The sequence below is a fragment of the Ranitomeya variabilis genome, chromosome 2 (assembly GCF_051348905.1).
Source record: "Ranitomeya variabilis isolate aRanVar5 chromosome 2, aRanVar5.hap1, whole genome shotgun sequence".
Classification (NCBI taxonomy): domain Eukaryota; kingdom Metazoa; phylum Chordata; class Amphibia; order Anura; family Dendrobatidae; genus Ranitomeya; species Ranitomeya variabilis.
In genome coordinates, this window is record NC_135233.1 from 116,706,289 (window position 1) to 116,725,893 (window position 19,605).

The following is a 19,605-nucleotide window of genomic DNA, read 5'->3' on the forward strand; positions in this document are numbered from 1 at the left end:
AGTCATATGCCGGCCAACAATGTGCTAGTAGCATTCTGTTGCATTCACCTGCCTCAAGTTCCAGTTTAGCTAAGTTGAATTTTGTTTCTTGTTTTTGCTATTTTTGTCCAGCTATCTGCAATGTGACTCTTCAGTGCTGGAAGCTCTTGTGGACAGAAAATTACTACTCCAGTGGCATGAGTTGTCACTGGAGTTTAAAGTAATTTCTGGATGGTGTTTTTGAATAGTGATTTTTAGGTCGACCGTGAAGTAACACTTTCCTGTCCTTCTGCTATCTAGTAAGCGGACCTCACTGTGCTAAATCTGCTGTTCATCCTACGTATGTCATTTCCTCTGAACTCACCGTCAATATCTGTGGGGGCCTACTATCATCTTTTGGGGTTCCTCACTGGAGGTAAGGCAGGCCTGTATATTTCTCTTATAGGGGTAGTTAGATCTCCGGCTGGCGCGTGGTGTCTAGGGCATCGTAGGTACATCCCCCGGCTACTGTAAGTGTTGGGTCAGGTTCAGGTCACGGTCGACCTTAGTTTCCATCACCCGAGAGCTAGTCCGTTTTGTATTTTTATTCCCCTGGTCATTGGGGTAACCATAACAGTTTGGCCGGCCGCCATAAAAAATCTATGTGTTAAAATATGCACTAAAGCAGGAAGGAGAAGAAAAGGTTTTTTTTTTTTTTCTGTGTTTGAAAGTGCACCTTAGTTTGATCATTTGTATTCCTTGCTTAAACTGCAGTCTTCAGCCTTTTTTTTTTTTTTCCTCTCCTCTTAACCTCTGAATGCTTGGGTTACACCCATTTGAAACATGGATCCACAGAGTTTAGTTGCAGGTTTGAATAACCTTGCGACAAAAGTACAGAACCTACAAGATTTTGTTATACGTGCTCCAATGTCTGAACCTAAGATTCCTCTGCCTGAATACTTTACCGGAGACAGATCCCGGTTTTTGAGTTTCAGAGAAAATTGCAAATTGTTTTTGTCTCTGAGATCTCACTCTGCTGGTGATCATACTCAACAAGTTAAAATTGTTATCTCTCTACTGCGCGGCGACCCACAAAGTTGGGCATTTGCATTATCGCCAGGGGATCCTGCGTTGTTAAATGTAGATGCGTTTTTTCAGGCTTTGGGGTTGCTTTATGAAGAGCCTAATTTGGAGATTTTGGCTGAGAAAGCCTTGATAGCTCTTTCCCAAGGGCAGGATGAAGCTGAGATATACTGCCAGAAATTCCGTAAATGGTCGGTGCTTACTAGATGGAATGAGTGCGCTTTAGCAGCTAATTTCAGAGAAGGTCTCTCTGATGCCGTGAAGGATGTCATGGTGGGGTTCCCTGTGCCTGCAGGTCTGAATGATGCCATGAAATTGGCTATCCAGATTGATCGGCGTTTGCGGGAGCGCAAATCTGTGCACCATATGGCGGGGTCTTCTGAGGAAAAATCTGTGCACCATATGGCGGTATCTTCTGAGCAAAAACCTGTGCACCATATGGCGGTGTCTTCTGAGCAAAGACCTGTGCACCATTTGGCGGTGACCTCTGAAAAGGCATTAGAGCATATGCAATGCGATCGTGTTTTGTCTAGAGGCGAACGTCAAAATTACAGGCGCAAAAATGGATTGTGCTTCTACTGTGGAGATCCAGCTCATGTTATATCAGCATGCTCTAAACGCATAAAAAAGGTTGATAAAAAGGTTGATAAATCTTTTTCTACAGGTACCTTGCAGTCAAAATTTCTTTTGTCCGTGACATTGATTTGTACCTTATCATCTGTTACTGTGAATGCTTATGTGGATTCTGGCGCCGCTCTGAGTCTCATGGATTGGTCCTTTGCCAAGCGTTGTGGGTTTGATTTGGAGCCGTTGGAAGTTTCTATTCCCCTGAAGGGTATTGATTCTACACCTTTGGCTAGCAATAAACCACAATATTGGACACAAGTGACTATGCGTCTTACCCCAGACCATCAGGAGATTATTCGTTTCCTTGTATTATATAACCTACATGATGTCTTAGTGCTTGGATTACCATGGTTACAGATTCATAATCCCGTCTTGGACTGGAAATCTATGTCTGTGTTGAGCTGGGGATGTCGGGGCATTCATGGGGATGCACCTTTGGTTCCTATTTCTTCATCTACTCCCTCTGAGATCCCAGCATTTCTGTCAGATTTTTATGATGTCTTTCAAGAGCCTAAAGTTGATTCTCTCCCTCCTCACAGAGAGTGTGACTGCGCTATTGAATTGATCCCCGGTAGTAAGTTTCCTAAGGGTCGCTTGTTTAATTTGTCTGTGCCCGAACATACTGCTATGCGGGAGTATATCAGAGAATCCTTGGAAAAGGGTCATATTCGCCCCTCGTTGTCTCCACTAGGGGCAGGATTTTTCTTTGTAGGTAAAAAGGATGGTTCATTGAGACCTTGTATCGACTATCGACTTTTGAATAAGATTACAGTTAAATACCAGTACCCGTTACCTTTACTGACTGATCTGTTTGCTCGTATAAAGGGGGCTAAGTGGTTCACTAAGATCGATCTACGTGGTGCGTATAATTTGGTGCGGATTAAGCAGGGGGATGAGTGGAAGACCGCATTTAATACGCCTGAAGGCCATTTTGAGTATTTGGTAATGCCTTTCGGTCTCGCAAATGCCCCTTCCGTTTTTCAGTCCTTTATGCACGATATTTTCCGTGAATATCTGGATAAGTTTATGATTGTGTATTTGGATGATGTTCTTGTTTTTTCGGAGGACTGGGAATCTCACGTTCAACAGGTCAGGAGAGTTTTTCAGGTTTTGCGAGCTAATTCTCTTTTTGTAAAGGGCTCAAAGTGTAGTTTTGGAGTTCAGAGAATTTCCTTTTTGGGATATATTTTTTCCCCTTCATCTATGGAGATGGACCCTGTCAAGGTCCAGGCTATTTGTGATTGGATGCAACCTACTTCTTTGAAGAGTCTGCAAAAGTTCTTGGGTTTTGCTAATTTCTATCGCCGATTTATAGCGGGTTTTTCTGCCATTGCTAAACCTTTGACTGATTTGACCAAAAAGGGTGCTGATGTTGCTAATTGGTCTTCTGCGGCTGTGGAGGCCTTTCAAGAGCTTAAGCGCCGCTTTTCTTCCGCTCCTGTGTTGCGCCAACCTGATGTGTTACTTCCGTTCCAGGTTGAGGTGGATGCTTCGGAGATCGGAGCAGGTGCAGTTTTGTCGCAGAAAGATCCTGACTGCTCAGTAATGAGACCATGTGCGTTTTTCTCCCGAAAGTTTTCGCCCGCTGAGCGAAATTATGATGTGGGAAATCGGGAACTTCTGGCCATGAAGTGGGCGTTTGAGGAGTGGCGTCATTGGCTTGAGGGTGCTAGACACCAGGTGGTGGTCCTCACTGACCACAAGAATCTAATTTATCTTGAGTCGGCCAGGCGTCTGAATCCTAGACAGGCGCGCTGGTCGTTGTTTTTCTCCCGATTTAACTTTGTGGTGTCATATCTGCCTGGGTCCAAGAATGTGAAGGCGGATGCCCTCTCTAGGAGTTTTGAGCCTGACTCGCCTGGTGATTCCGAACCTACCGGCATCCTGAAGGATGGGGTGATATTGTCAGCTGTCTCCCCAGACCTGCGGCGTTCTTTGCAGGAGTTTCAGGTGGATAGGCCTGATCGCTGTCCGCCTGGTAGACTGTTTGTCCCTGATGATTGGACCAGTAGAGTTATCTCGGAGGTTCATTCTTCCGCGTTGACAGGTCATCCTGGAATTTTTGGCACCAGGGAATTGGTGTCTAGGTCCTTCTGGTGGCCTTCTTTGTCTCGAGATGTGCGCATGTTTGTGCAGTCTTGTGATGTTTGTGCTCGGGCCAAGCCCTGCTGTTCTAGGGCCAGTGGGTTGTTGTTGCCCTTGCCTATTCCTAAGAGGCCTTGGACGCACATCTCTATGGACTTTATTTCTGACCTTCCGGTTTCTCGTAGGATGTCTGTCATCTGGGTGATTTGTGACCGTTTTTCCAAGATGGTTCATTTGGTACCTTTACCCAAATTGCCCTCCTCCTCTGAGTTGGTTCCTCTATTTTTTCAGAATGTGGTGCGTTTGCATGGTATTCCTGAGAATATAGTGTCTGACAGGGGTACTCAGTTTGTGTCTAGATTTTGGCGGACGTTCTGTGCCAGGATGGGTATCGATTTGTCTTTTTCGTCTGCATTCCATCCTCAGACTAATGGCCAGACTGAGCGTACTAATCAGACCTTGGAGACTTACTTGAGGTGTTTTGTGTCCGCTGATCAGGATGATTGGCTTGACTTTTTGCCATTGGCAGAGTTTGCCCTTAACAATCGGGCCAGTTCTGCCACTTTGGTTTCTCCATTTTTTTGTAATTCAGGGTTTCACCCTCGGTTTTCGTCCGGTCAATTGGAGTCTTCGGATTGTCCTGGAGTGGATGCTGTGGTTGATAGGATGCATCGGATTTGGGGACAGGTTGTGGACAATCTGAAGTTGTCCCAGGAGAAGACTCAACAGTTCACTAATCGTCATCGGCGTATTGGTCCTCGTCTTTGTGTTGGGGACCTGGTGTGGCTGTCTTCTCGATTTGTTCCTATGAAGGTCTCGTCTCCTAAGTTTAAGCCTCGGTTTATCGGCCCTTATAGGATTCTGGAGGTTCTTAATCCTGTGTCCTTTCGTTTGGACCTCCCAGCATCTTTTAATATCCATAATGTTTTCCATCGGTCATTATTGCGGAGGTATGAGGTACCGGTTGTTCCTTCTGCTGATCCACCTGCTCCTGTGTTGGTTGAGGGTGAATTGGAGTATGTGGTGGAAAAGATCTTGGACTCCCGTGTTTCCAGACGGAAACTTCAGTATCTGGTTAAGTGGAAAGGTTATGGCCAGGAGGATAATTCTTGGGTGACAGCATCCGATGGTCATGCTCCCGATTTGGTTCGTGCATTTCATAGTGCTCATCCAGGTCGCCCTGGTGGTTCTGGTGAGGGTTCGGTGCCCCCTCCTTAAGGGGGGGGTACTGTTGTGAATTTGGTTTGTGGGCTCCCCCGGTGGTCTGTTATGGTAGTGCCTCTTATGTGCCTTCCTCCATCTCTGATTACCTGTCGCCACCCTCTAGGGGAGTTTCCTATTTAAGGCTGCTTGGCTGTTAGTCATATGCCGGCCAACAATGTGCTAGTAGCATTCTGTTGCATTCACCTGCCTCAAGTTCCAGTTTAGCTAAGTTGAATTTTGTTTCTTGTTTTTGCTATTTTTGTCCAGCTATCTGCAATGTGACTCTTCAGTGCTGGAAGCTCTTGTGGACAGAAAATTACTACTCCAGTGGCATGAGTTGTCACTGGAGTTTAAAGTAATTTCTGGATGGTGTTTTTGAATAGTGATTTTTAGGTCGACCGTGAAGTAACACTTTCCTGTCCTTCTGCTATCTAGTAAGCGGACCTCACTGTGCTAAATCTGCTGTTCATCCTACGTATGTCATTTCCTCTGAACTCACCGTCAATATCTGTGGGGGCCTACTATCATCTTTTGGGGTTCCTCACTGGAGGTAAGGCAGGCCTGTATATTTCTCTTATAGGGGTAGTTAGATCTCCGGCTGGCGCGTGGTGTCTAGGGCATCGTAGGTACATCCCCTGGCTACTGTAAGTGTTGGGTCAGGTTCAGGTCACGGTCGACCTTAGTTTCCATCACCCGAGAGCTAGTCCGTTTTGTATTTTTATTCCCCTGGTCATTGGGGTAACCATAACAGGGGCCCTGCAAATGCAACGTGACGCCTGCAGACCAATCCATCTAAGTCTGCATTCCAAATGGCGCTCCTTCCCTTCCGAGCTCTGCCATGCGCCCAAACAGTGGTTCCCCCCCACATATGGGGTATCAGCGTACTCAGGACAAATTGGACAACAATTTTTGGGGTCAAATTTATCCTGTTACCCTTGTGAAAATATAAAACTGGGGGCTAAAAAATCATTTTTCTGAAAAAAAAAAGAATTTTTAGTTTCACGGCTCTGCGTTATAAACTGTAGTGAAACACTTGGGGGTTCAAAGCTCTCAAAACACATCTAGATAAGTTCCTCAGGAGGTCCAGTTTCCAATATGGGGTCACTTGTGGGGGGGTTGTACTGTTTGGGTACATCAGGGGCTCTGCAAATGCAACGTGACACCTGCAGACCAATCCATCTAAGTCTGCATTCCAAATGGCGCTCCTTCCCTTCCGAGCTCTGCCATGCACCCAAACAGTGGTTCCCCCCCACATATGGGGTATCAGCGTACTCAGGACAAATTGGATAACAACTTTTGGTGTCCAATTTATCCTGTTACCATTGTGAAAATACAAAACTGGGGGCTAAAAAATCATTTTTCTAAAAAAAAAAATTTTTATTTTCACGGCTCTGCGTTATAAACTGTAGTGAAACACTTGGGGGTTCAAAGCTCTCAAAACACATCAAGATAAGTTCCTTAGGGGGTCTACTTTCCAAAATGGTGTCACTTGTGGGGGGTTTTAATGTTTAGGCACATCAGGGGCTCTCCAAACGCGACATGGTGTCCCATCTCAATTCCAGTCAATTTTGCATTGAAAAGTCAAATGGCGCTCCTTCCCTTCCGAGCTCTGCTATGCGCCCAAACAGTGGTTTACCCCCACATATGGGGTATCGTTGTACTCAGAACAAATTGAACAAAACTTTTGTGGTCTAATTTCTTCTCTTACCCTTGGGAAAATAAAAAATTGGAGGCGAAAAGATCATTTTTGTGAAAAAATATGATTTTTTATTTTTACGGTTCTGCATTATAAACTTCTGTGAAGCCTTGTTGGGTCAAAGTGCTCACCACACATCTAGATAAGTTCCTTAAGGGGTCTACTTTCCAAAATGGTGTCACTTGTGGGGGGTTTCAATGTTTAGGCACATCAGGGGCTCTCCAAACGCCACATGGCGTCCCATCTCAATTCCAGTCAATTTTGCATTGAAAAGTCAAATGGCGCTCCTTCGCTTCCGAGCTCTGTCATGTGCCCAAAAAGTGGTTTACCCCCACATATGGGGTATCGGTGTACTCAGGACAAATTGTACAACATCTTTTGGGGTCCATTTTCTCCTGTTACCCTTGGTAAAATAAAACAAATTGGAGCTGAAGTAAATTTTGTGTGAAAAAAAGTTAAATGTTCATTTTTATTTAAACATTCCAAAAATTCCTGTGAAACACCTGAAGGGTTAATAAACTTCTTGAATGTGGTTTTGAGCACCTTGAGGGGTGCAGTTTTTAGAATGGTGTCACACTTGGTTATTTTCTATTATATAGACCCCTCAAAATGACTTCAAAGGTGATGTGGTCCCTAAAAAAACATGGTGTTGTAAAAATGAGAAATTGCTGGTCAACTTTTAACCCTTATAACACCCTAACAAAAAAAAATTTTGGTTCCAAAATTGTGCTGATGTAAAGTAGACATGTGGGAAATGTTACTTATTAAGTATTTTGTGTGACGTATCTCTGTGATTTAAGGGCATAAAAATTCAAAGTTGGAAAATTGTGAAATTTTCAAAATTTTTGCCAAATTTCCATTTTTTTCACAAATAAACACAAGTTATATCGAATAAATTTTACCACTAACATGAAGTACAATATCTCATGAGAAAACAATGTCAGAATCGCCAAGATCCGTTGAAGCGTTCCAGAGTTATAACCTCATAAAGGGACAGTGGTCAGAATTGTAAAAATTGGCCCGTTCATTAACGTGCAAACCACCCTCGGGGCTTAAGGGGTTAAGGTTTCAGACTTAAATTAAAAATACGCATAGAACCGTCTTTGTCCACAGACCGATAATGGTTTAATAAAGGACTTCGTTCACACAGCTCATGGGTGAGTGCTGCATCTTTTTCTGCTTTGATATATTTTTATGGAATTTCTCCATTCATGCTGTGCACCTATACCTGGAGCTCTTTTATTGCTGTTCTTAAAGTGCCGGTTTTCCACCACAACAGGCTATACAACTGTATTACCTTGTTGCCATTCATTTTTTCTTGTTCAGACCTAAATTAGCCTGTTAGGGTTATGGCTTGTTCACTATTATCATTAGGAAAGGCAAGGTGATGCAAATTTTCCAGCTTTATAAAAACCCAGGCTCCTCTAACCTTGTGCCGAAAACCAGCAGCCATGGGTTCTTCTAAGCAGCTGCCTAGCACTCTGAAAATGGAAATGGTGAAGGCCTACAAAGCAGGAGAAGACTATAAGAAGATAGCAAAGTGTTTTCAAGTTCCCCTTCCTCAGTTTGTAATTAAGAAATAGCAGTTAAGAAGCTTACAACCTGTAATGATCACACGGCCACCTCAACACCATCAGAGTTACTGCAATCCTCCACCTACTGTCTCCTTCCCCATAAGCCTGTAGAATGTAAGCCCGCAAGTGCAGGGTCATCTCCCCTCTGTATCAGTGTGTCATTGTTAGTTTGTTTACTGTAAGTGATATTTGTATTTTGATGTAACCCCGTCTCATGTACAGCACCATGGAATTAATGGTGCTATATAAATAAATAATAATAATAGTTAACAGGAACAGTGAAGGTGAAAATAAGGTCTGGAAGACCAAGAAAAATTTCACTGAGTCTGCTCGTAGGATTGCTAGAGAGTCAAATTAGAACACCAGCTTGACAGCAGAAGACCGTTAGAAAGATTTGGCAGACTTTGCAGTTGTGGTATAGTGTTCTACTGTTCAGAGACTCCTGCACAAATATGGCCTTCATGGAAGAATCATCAGAAGAAAACCTCTCTTATGTTCTCTCCATATAATTCAGCTTAAGAAGTATGCAAAAGAACATCTAAACAAGCCTGATGCATTTTGGAAACAAGTCCTGTGGACTGATCAGGCCACAATGTTCAAAGGTATGTGTGGAGAAAAAAGGGCACAGAATTTCAGGAAGAAAACACCAACCATTAAGCCTGAGGGTGGACCAATCATGCTTTGGGTTTGTGGAGCGCCCCCACACCGCCGCAGGGCCGAGGGGTACCCGGAGCCAGGCCTCTGGGGTCTCAGTCCTTTGGTTGTCACGGTGGCTAGACCCGGTCCGTGGCCCTGTCTGTCGGTGGGGGACGTCCGGTGCAAATAAGTGATGTTATAACGGTGGTGTAGCGGTGCAGTTGTGGGGTGCAGGTCGCGGTAAATAACGAGGACACCAGGTTGCAGTCTCTTTACCTCTTTACTGGAGATCTCTCGGTCCTCAGTCCAGAATCCGGTTCACCAGGCTGCGCAAGTCCGGCCGGTCCAATGGCACTTCCAGAGTTCTCCTCACAGGTGGAAATCAGTGCCCTCCTTCTAGCGCTGTGTGTTGTAGTCCTTCCCTGCTGTGCTCACGGAAAGTACCCCACAACGGTTGTGTCTGTTTCTTAAGTTCCCTCACAACTCGATTAATTGATGTTCTTCTCTTCTTCCATCCCTCCCTGTTATTCAGGTTGGAACGGCACCCGTTTGTCAGGTAGGCCTGGAGTTCTTCCGGGACCCTAGAGACGCCCCTCTCCCGCAATTGCCCCCCAAGACTTCATAGGTGATATGTGGTAGACAGCCCGCCTTAAACTGACTGCCCTGCCGCTGTTTGGAGTATGGCTTGAAGCTGTATGCTATTCCACTCCCTCGGCGTTCCGGCCACCGGTAATGCGCCTCAGTAGGATGTTGCTCCGGTCCTACAGCATGACCCCTACTGGTATTCTCCTTTTGCTTGATCTCGTTTCTCACTCAGCACAATCTTTCTCGCTTCTAGTCCTTTCTTAGGGCACCGCCGCTATGCTGAGCAGGCACGGTCCCGTTACGTTCTTTCCAATGCCAAGCCTCTGTCAGGATCCCACCCCTGACAAAGACCCTACTGTCTCTTCCTCCACAACACCCTCTGCCACAAGGTGTTGCTTCGTTCAATCCAGTCAGCCTTCTCTCCTAACTTCCTGCCTGACCCCCAGTTTACCCACTATGGTGGGGAGTGGCCTAATGAATAGCACCCTTAGCTCCCCCCGGAGGCCCTGCTGTGAAACATATTGGTGTCTGTGATACCTGATTAGAGGAACTCCTTCAGTGCCATCGAACGCACCATGGCTCCCCATAGTGGCGGATCCACAGTACTGCAACGACCAGGACTCTGGGGCGCTGCACTCCCCCCTGGTTAAACACAGTACTCCGGGACTGGGAAGAAAACAACAATACAGGTTAGCAAAAAGACATACAATTTTGTTGAGTGCAAAAACAATACGTATACTTGAACAGGCTTCCCTTTATGGGAGGTGAGGACACTTTAACGTTACAAACATAATTAAACATCATAGCAACAGGCTACCATTAACTCTCGTTACCCAACCGGGTATTCTACTAGTGCAATTTAATGAACAATAATTTAACATTGCCTTCAAGGAACATACACTCCTAGCTCTCTAAAGGCCTTCCCATAATCACATTACAGGGCAAATTAACTTTTTCATTCTCCTACTTTGAACCTGCAGGACCGCCTGTCCCTATGGCACCAGACCTACTGCCTCTCCTTTCTTTTACAGGACCGCCCTGTTCAGCCAGGGCCTACTGCCTTTCGCTACTATACATGGTATAGACATAACATTCCTTTCAATTAGAGAACACTGAGCCGGCTCTACTTGGCTCCTATTAGGACTCACTTCCTAACCCCTACGGGTTCACTTTCTGTCCTTAGTAACGAACTAACTTTCTATGGGGACTCAGGGTTTACCTTCTATCCTCACCTTCATTGTTACTTTCTTACTTTCAACTAAGCAGAACTCTAAATCTACCCCTACGGGCTTTCTGCATCTTTCCTTTCAAAGAACATTATCTAGGTTTCACATTTCAAACAGATTAACACACATAACTTCTTTTTATGTAAAACAGTTACATTTCTTCTAGAACATCATCATATTACTGTTCTAAAACAGTATCACTTTCAAGTTCAGGTCAAACATCCCCTTTAAGAGGGGATCAAGTCTTTCTGAGGTAGCTCGTCTTCTCAGCCTACCAGTCCATGCTCAGCAAAGGTTCCAGAACGGTATCTTCGCAAAGAGTCTTTAAGTAAAACCAGTAGGAAGCGCCTTTAATAAGGTGCAAACTATTTACAAGAAAGTTTGGATCATGCACTGTTCATGATTTCTCAGTTTGTAAAACTTGTGCAAAACTGTAGAAAAACAAACAATAGGGATCCCGGGTCAACAAAGGGATCCATAAAGAGTTAACCCTGAACGGGTTTAGCAAACAGTAAACAGGGAAACAGTAACTATATACATTTTCAGGTTTCCGAGGTTTATTCTTGCTCAGGTGGTTGGGGGTCCGGGCCTCCGGCTGCCATGGCGCCGGTGCCAGTGGTCCGAACGTGAAGATGAACTCGACTGGCCAACTCAGTGGCCGCTACCAGGCGCACCGTTGCGATGGTGACAAGATCGGGTGCTCCTGGGACCAGGTCCGGGGTAGTGGGTGTCGCAGTTCCGGACATACATCGCCGAACGTTCCGTGCATACCACCCGAGCGGGTTCTGGTGGCGGTTGTAGGTCACCGAATCCCCCTTCTGCAACGGTTCTCCGCCCCGGCCACAGCAGGGAGTCCTCACGTTACAGTGCGCAACAAAAACATCAGTATCCAATCCCGGCTCGTGTATGAGGCCCCATCCCCTTTTTGCATGGTAGGCCAACACAGTTCCCCGCCTTACCGCGTCCCTGTCATCCCATGCCGGAGGGGATTGTTGTACTTTCGACGGACCCATCAACTCGACCTCTTTCCGTCCTTCCCAATGTAGAATCAAGCACTGTCTATACTGTTCCCACGTAAGCACCGCAAGAGTGAATCCGTTCTCCCGAGATCCATCCGTCCCAACCCAGGGGTTGTCCCACCGAAGAACTACCCTGTCTGGGCTCACATCCACGGGTTCCCCCATTCTAGTCGGCAGCGGTAGCACCATCCTTCCCAGGGCATCGGGGGGTAACACCATTAACCCGGCCGAGAAGAGTCGACCCTCACGGAGATGGGGGTTGATCGTGGAAGCGGGCTCGTGGGGGGGCGCAGGGGCGCTTTCCGTACCTGCGCCTGATGTGGTTCCATCGATGCCGATCTGGTCCATTAACAAGGGTGCTGAAGTCGGCTGCAGCCCGGACCGCGGCTCTTCCAATAGGATCCCCGGATGCGGCTCCGCTCGCTGCGGCTCCTCCTCCGCTGGCCCCGAGGACGGGATCGGGGAATTCAGGTCCACCATCTGTTCCAAGGAATTCGGATTTTTCTGCTGTAGTGGACGTAGGTCCGCCTCTGGTGAGGAAGGGTAGGCCGGAATCGCTTCTTCCTCGCTCAGGCACTTGCTGTTCATCACCGCCGTCTGATAGTCGGTGGCAGTGCATGCATCTGACTCCGCCATTTCTCCGAGGTCGGGCTTCTCCATCACCCGCTTCCCGCCGTTGCAAATCAGGAGGTTGTCCTCTGTTTTGGGGCAGGTCATCTCCTTGCAGCCAGAAGCGCAGGGGGCGGTATCCATTTCTCGCACCATTCTGGTAGTCTCCTCCCATAGCACGCCCTCCTTCTTCTCCGAAGTAGCAATGGCGGCGGCTTTTGGCGGGAGCTTCTCTTGGTCAATGGTAGCATGCAGTCTCTCAATAAAGCTACAGTCAAAGCACAGTAAATCACAGTCTCTAGGCACACATGACCTGACTCTTCAGGCTTAAGTAGATCCTGTTCGTGACGCCAAGATTTGGAGCGCCCCCACACCGCCGCAGGGCCGAGGGGTACCCGGAGCCGGGCCTCTGGGGTCTCAGTCCTTTGGTTGTCACGGTGGCTAGACCCGGTCCGTGGCCCTGTCTGTCGGTGGGGGACGTCCGGTGCAAATAAGTGATGTTATAACGGTGGTGTAGCGGTGCAGTTGTGGGGTGCAGGTCGCGGTAAATAACGAGGACACCAGGTTGCAGTCTCTTTACCTCTTTACTGGAGATCTCTCGGTCCTCAGTCCAGAATCCGGTTCACCAGGCTGCGCAAGTCCGGCCGGTCCAATGGCACTTCCAGAGTTCTCCTCACAGGTGGAAATCAGTGCCCTCCTTCTAGCGCTGTGTGTTGTAGTCCTTCCCTGCTGTGCTCACGGAAAGTACCCCACAATGGTTGTGTCTGTTTCTTAAGTTCCATCACAACTCGATTAATTGATGTTCTTCTCTTCTTCCATCCCTCCCTGTTATTCAGGTTGGAACGGCACCCGTTTGTCAGGTAGGCCTGGAGTTCTTCCGGGACCCTAGAGACGCCCCTCTCCCGCAATTGCCCCCCAAGACTTCATAGGTGATATGTGGTAGACAGCCCGCCTTAAACTGACTGCCCTGCCGCTGTTTGGAGTATGGCTTGAAGCTGTATGCTATTCCACTCCCTCGGCGTTCCGGCCACCGGTAATGCGCCTCAGTAGGATGTTGCTCCGGTCCTACAGCATGACCCCTACTGGTATTCTCCTTTTGCTTGATCTCGTTTCTCACTCAGCACAATCTATCTCGCTTCTAGTCCTTTCTTAGGGCACCGCCGCTATGCTGAGCAGGCACGGTCCCTTTACGTTCTTTCCAATGCCAAGCCTCTGTCAGGATCCCACCCCTGACAGAGACCCTACTGTCTCTTCCTCCACAACACCCTCTGCCACAAGGTGTTGCTTCGTTCAATCCAGTCAGCCTTCTCTCCTAACTTCCTGCCTGACCCCCAGTTTACCCACTATGGTGGGGAGTGGCCTAATGAATAGCACCCTTAGCTCCCCCCGGAGGCCCTGCTGTGAAACATATTGGTGTCTGTGATACCTGATTAGAGGAACTCCTTCAGTGCCATCGAACGCACCATGGCTCCCCATAGTGGCGGATCCACAGTACTGCAACGACCAGGACTCTGGGGCGCTGCACTCCCCCCTGGTTAAACACAGTACTCCGGGACTGGGAAGAAAACAACAATACAGGTTAGCAAAAAGACATACAATTTTGTTGAGTGCAAAAACAATACGTATACTTGAACAGGCTTCCCTTTATGGGAGGTGAGGACACTTTAACGTTACAAACATAATTAAACATCATAGCAACAGGCTACCATTAACTCTCGTTACCCAACCGGGTATTCTACTAGTGCAATTTAATGAACAATAATTTAACATTGCCTTCAAGGAACATACACTCCTAGCTCTCTAAAGGCCTTCCCATAATCACATTACAGGGCAAATTAACTTTTTCATTCTCCTACTTTGAACCTGCAGGACCGCCTGTCCCTATGGCACCAGACCTACTGCCTCTCCTTTCTTTTACAGGACCGCCCTGTTCAGCCAGGGCCTACTGCCTTTCGCTACTATACATGGTATAGACATAACATTCCTTTCAATTAGAGAACACTGAGCCGGCTCTACTTGGCTCCTATTAGGACTCACTTCCTAACCCCTACGGGTTCACTTTCTGTCCTTAGTAACGAACTAACTTTCTATGGGGACTCAGGGTTTACCTTCTATCCTCACCTTCATTGTTACTTTCTTACTTTCAACTAAGCAGAACTCTAAATCTACCCCTACGGGCTTTCTGCATCTTTCCTTTCAAAGAACATTATCTAGGTTTCACATTTCAAACAGATTAACACACATAACTTCTTTTTATGTAAAACAGTTACATTTCTTCTAGAACATCATCATATTACTGTTCTAAAACAGTATCACTTTCAAGTTCAGGTCAAACATCCCCTTTAAGAGGGGATCAAGTCTTTCTGAGGTAGCTCGTCTTCTCAGCCTACCAGTCCATGCTCAGCAAAGGTTCCAGAACGGTATCTTCGCAAAGAGTCTTTAAGTAAAACCAGTAGGAAGCGCCTTTAATAAGGTGCAAACTATTTACAAGAAAGTTTGGATCATGCACTGTTCATGATTTCTCAGTTTGTAAAACTTGTGCAAAACTGTAGAAAAACAAACAATAGGGATCCCGGGTCAACAAAGGGATCCATAAAGAGTTAACCCTGAACGGGTTTAGCAAACAGTAAACAGGGAAACAGTAACTATATACATTTTCAGGTTTCCGAGGTTTATTCTTGTTCAGGTGGTTGGGGGTCCGGGCCTCCGGCTGCCATGGCGCCGGTGCCAGTGGTCCGAACGTGAAGATGAACTCGACTGGCCAACTCAGTGGCCGCTACCAGGCGCACCGTTGCGATGGTGACAAGATCGGGTGCTCCTGGGACCAGGTCCGGGGTAGTGGGTGTCGCAGTTCCGGACATACATCGCCGAACGTTCCGTGCATACCACCCGAGCGGGTTCTGGTGGCGGTTGTAGGTCACCGAATCCCCCTTCTGCAACGGTTCTCCGCCCCGGCCACAGCAGGGAGTCCTCACGTTACAGTGCGCAACAAAAACATCAGTATCCAATCCCGGCTCGTGTATGAGGCCCCATCCCCTTTTTGCATGGTAGGCCAACACAGTTCCCCGCCTTACCGCGTCCCTGTCATCCCATGCCGGAGGGGATTGTTGTACTTTCGACGGACCCATCAACTCGACCTCTTTCCGTCCTTCCCAATGTAGAATCAAGCACTGTCTATACTGTTCCCACGTAAGTACCGCAAGAGTGAATCCGTTCTCCCGGTATCCATCCGTCCCAACCCAGGGGTTGTCCCACCGAAGAACTACCCCGTCTGGGCTCACATCCACGGGTTCCCCCATTCTAGTCGGCAGCGGTAGCACCATCCTTCCCAGGGCATCGGGGGGTAACACCATTAACCCGGCCGAGAAGAGTCGACCCTCACGGAGATGGGGGTTGATCGTGGAAGCGGGCTCGTGGGGGGGCGCAGGGGCGCTTTCCGTACCTGCGCCTGATGTGGTTCCATCGATGCCGATCTGGTCCATTAACAAGGGTGCTGAAGTCGGCTGCAGCCCGGACCGCGGCTCTTCCAATAGGATCCCCGGATGCGGCTCCGCTCGCTGCGGCTCCTCCTCCGCTGGCCCCGAGGACGGGATCGGGGAATTCAGGTCCACCATCTGTTCCAAGGAATTCGGATTTTTCTGCTGTAGTGGACGTAGGTCCGCCTTTGGTGAGGAAGGGTAGGCCGGAATCGCTTCTTCCTCGCTCAGGCACTTGCTGTTCATCACCTCCGTCTGATAGTCGGTGGCAGTGCATGCATCTGACTCCGCCATTTCTCCGAGGTCGGGCTTCTCCATCACCCGCTTCCCGCCGTTGCAAATCAGGAGGTTGTCCTCTGTTTTGGGGCAGGTCATCTCCTTGCAGCCAGAAGCGCAGGGGGCGGTATCCATTTCTCGCGCCATTCTGGTAGTCTCCTCCCATAGCACGCCCTCCTTCTTCTCCGAAGTAGCAATGCGGCGGCTTTTGGCGGGAGCTTCTCTTGGTCAATGGTAGCACGCAGTCTCTCAATAAAGCTACAGTCAAAGCACAGTAAATCACAGTCTCTAGGCACACATGACCTGACTCTTCAGGCTTAAGTAGATCCTGTTCGTGACGCCAAGATTTGGAGCGCCCCCACACCGCCGCAGGGCCGAGGGGTACCCGGAGCCGGGCCTCTGGGGTCTCAGTCCTTTGGTTGTCACGGTGGCTAGACCCGGTCCGTGGCCCTGTCTGTCGGTGGGGGACGTCCGGTGCAAATAAGTGATGTTATAACGGTGGTGTAGCGGTGCAGTTGTGGGGTGCAGGTCGCGGTAAATAACGAGGACACCAGGTTGCAGTCTCTTTACCTCTTTACTGGAGATCTCTCGGTCCTCAGTCCAGAATCCGGTTCACCAGGCTGCGCAAGTCCGGCCGGTCCAATGGCACTTCCAGAGTTCTCCTCACAGGTGGAAATCAGTGCCCTCCTTCTAGCGCTGTGTGTTGTAGTCCTTCCCTGCTGTGCTCACGGAAAGTACCCCACAACGGTTGTGTCTGTTTCTTAAGTTCCCTCACAACTCGATTAATTGATGTTCTTCTCTTCTTCCATCCCTCCCTGTTATTCAGGTTGGAACGGCACCCGTTTGTCAGGTAGGCCTGGAGTTCTTCCGGGACCCTAGAGACGCCCCTCTCCCGCAATTGCCCCCCAAGACTTCATAGGTGATATGTGGTAGACAGCCCGCCTTAAACTGACTGCCCTGCCGCTGTTTGGAGTATGGCTTGAAGCTGTATGCTATTCCACTCCCTCGGCGTTCCGGCCACCGGTAATGCGCCTCAGTAGGATGTTGCTCCGGTCCTACAGCATGACCCCTACTGGTATTCTCCTTTTGCTTGATCTCGTTTCTCACTCAGCACAATCTTTCTCGCTTCTAGTCCTTTCTTAGGGCACCGCCGCTATGCTGAGCAGGCACGGTCCCGTTACGTTCTTTCCAATGCCAAGCCTCTGTCAGGATCCCACCCCTGACAGAGACCCTACTGTCTCTTCCTCCACAACACCCTCTGCCACAAGGTGTTGCTTCGTTCAATCCAGTCAGCCTTCTCTCCTAACTTCCTGCCTGACCCCCAGTTTACCCACTATGGTGGGGAGTGGCCTAATGAATAGCACCCTTAGCTCCCCCCGGAGGCCCTGCTGTGAAACATATTGGTGTCTGTGATACCTGATTAGAGGAACTCCTTCAGTGCCATCGAACGCACCATGGCTCCTCATAGTGGCGGATCCACAGTACTGCAACGACCAGGACTCTGGGGCGCTGCATTTGTGTTGCAGCCAATGGCATGGGGAACATTTCACAGGTAGAGGGAAGAATGATTCAATGAAATTTCAACAAATTCTTGATGCAAGATAACACCATCCGTGGCTAGACCTTAAAATAGCAGTTACACAAAGGAACTGTCCAATAGTAAGCAGCAATTCTTGGCACTTCAAATCACTATAATAATAACCCAAAAGGTTTAGGCTGAAACCTTTGGATAATTATCCAAAGATGCTATAGGCATTAATTTACTAAATTATCTCTTAGTACCCTGTTTGGCTATTTATAGTTTCAATCAAGCCTTATTATATTGTTAATATTATTGTGCACTAGGCTCTTATAAATTCTGTTTTGCAGCGAGTTGTTATTTATTCATTTGTTGATATTTATTTTAGGGTTGGTCTATTTGGTCTCCTCTCTGGGTATTTTGTGTGTAATAATGAACTATGTGTTTTATAATTTTAAATATTTATTAATAAATTTGATATTTTAATTCTTATTTTGGTTCTCTTCGTTTGGTCTGTTGTTTAAATTCAGCCTAGACCTTTTGGGTTACTACTCAAAATAGCAGTGCATGCAAGATGACCCAGGAATCTCACAGAACTGGAAGAATTTTACAAGAAAGAATGGATGAAAATCCTTCAAACAAAAATTGAAAGATTCGTGTCTGGCTACAAAAAGCATTTACAAGCTGTGACACTTTCAAAAGGAGGTGCTACTATGTGCTAGCCATGAAGGGTGCCCAAAGTTTTGCATCAGCCCATTTTCCTTTTTGTAATTTTTCAAAATGTAAAAGACAAAAATATATTTTCTTTTTTTGCCTAAAATACAACGGAAATGTGACATCATTAATTTTAGGACTTTTAGAGATCATTTCATCTTCAACTGCTTACCTGTTCACAATAACAGTAATTTTGACCAGGAGTGCCTAAACTTTTACATGCCACTGTATATATGAAATATTAACACATGTCAGATGTCATTAATTTGACTGCGGTTAATATTTCAGCAGTGTAAAGACATTTTTCACATGTGCATAAGGGTGACATTTCTGCCCTAAAATGCGTAAGAATTGTAAGGGTGCAAAAACCAATCAGGGGAGGAGACTTAAGAATAAAAATCCTAAAAAGGGAATCTTATTAGATTGTTATTTTTTAAAACCAGAGCCCCATCAGGGTCTAAATGTTAGACAGGACCTGATATTATAATACAACCATGATTAAAGTTACACACAGAAACATGTAGGCTTTAGCATCATCCTGCATGGTTTTACCTGCTTTGTTACGCGTTTTTAAACTTATTCTAATAAAATTTAAAATTTTACTTACCCAAGGCCTCATTGCTGGAGAACCAGTGTTGCGATCACTGTTATTCATCGAATAACGGCAACCGCAAAAAAAGATCATATTTCCCATTTATTTCTCTCTCCTCTGATGTGATCTAGTATATCAGAGGAGAGAGAAATGGGGTCCCCCAAGCCCCCCTGGTACCAGCGATATCCCCCATTCCCTACGGCTGTGTCCCCCGGCCCTTGGCGTCATCTTCCAGGAAAAAATTGCGGGTGCTTGAGCACTGGGCCCGCCAAGATTTGCAGTCGGCACCCGGCAACAATAGGAGATTTCTCCTATTGGTTAATTTTGATCACTGTGATAGACCATATAGACACTGTGATCAAAATAAAATGAATTGTAAATAAACCACCCCTTTATCACCCCTTTAGTTAAGCACATTTTTTTTATTTTATTATTTTTATTTCCATGTTTCTGTTAGGGTTATGGTTGGGCTTATAGTTGGGGTTATAGCTAGGGTTAGGGTTAGGTTTGGGGCTAGGGTTAGAGTTATGGTTGGGGTTATAGTTAGGGTTATAGTTAGGGTTGGGCTAGGGTTATAGTTAGGGATAGTGTTAGGGTTGGGGTTATAGATATGGTTAGGGTAGGGTTATGGTTGGGGTTATAGTTATGGTTATAGCTAGGGTTAGGGTTAGGTTAGGGCTAGTGTAGGGTTGGGGTTATAGTTGGGGTTATAGCTATGGTTATGGTT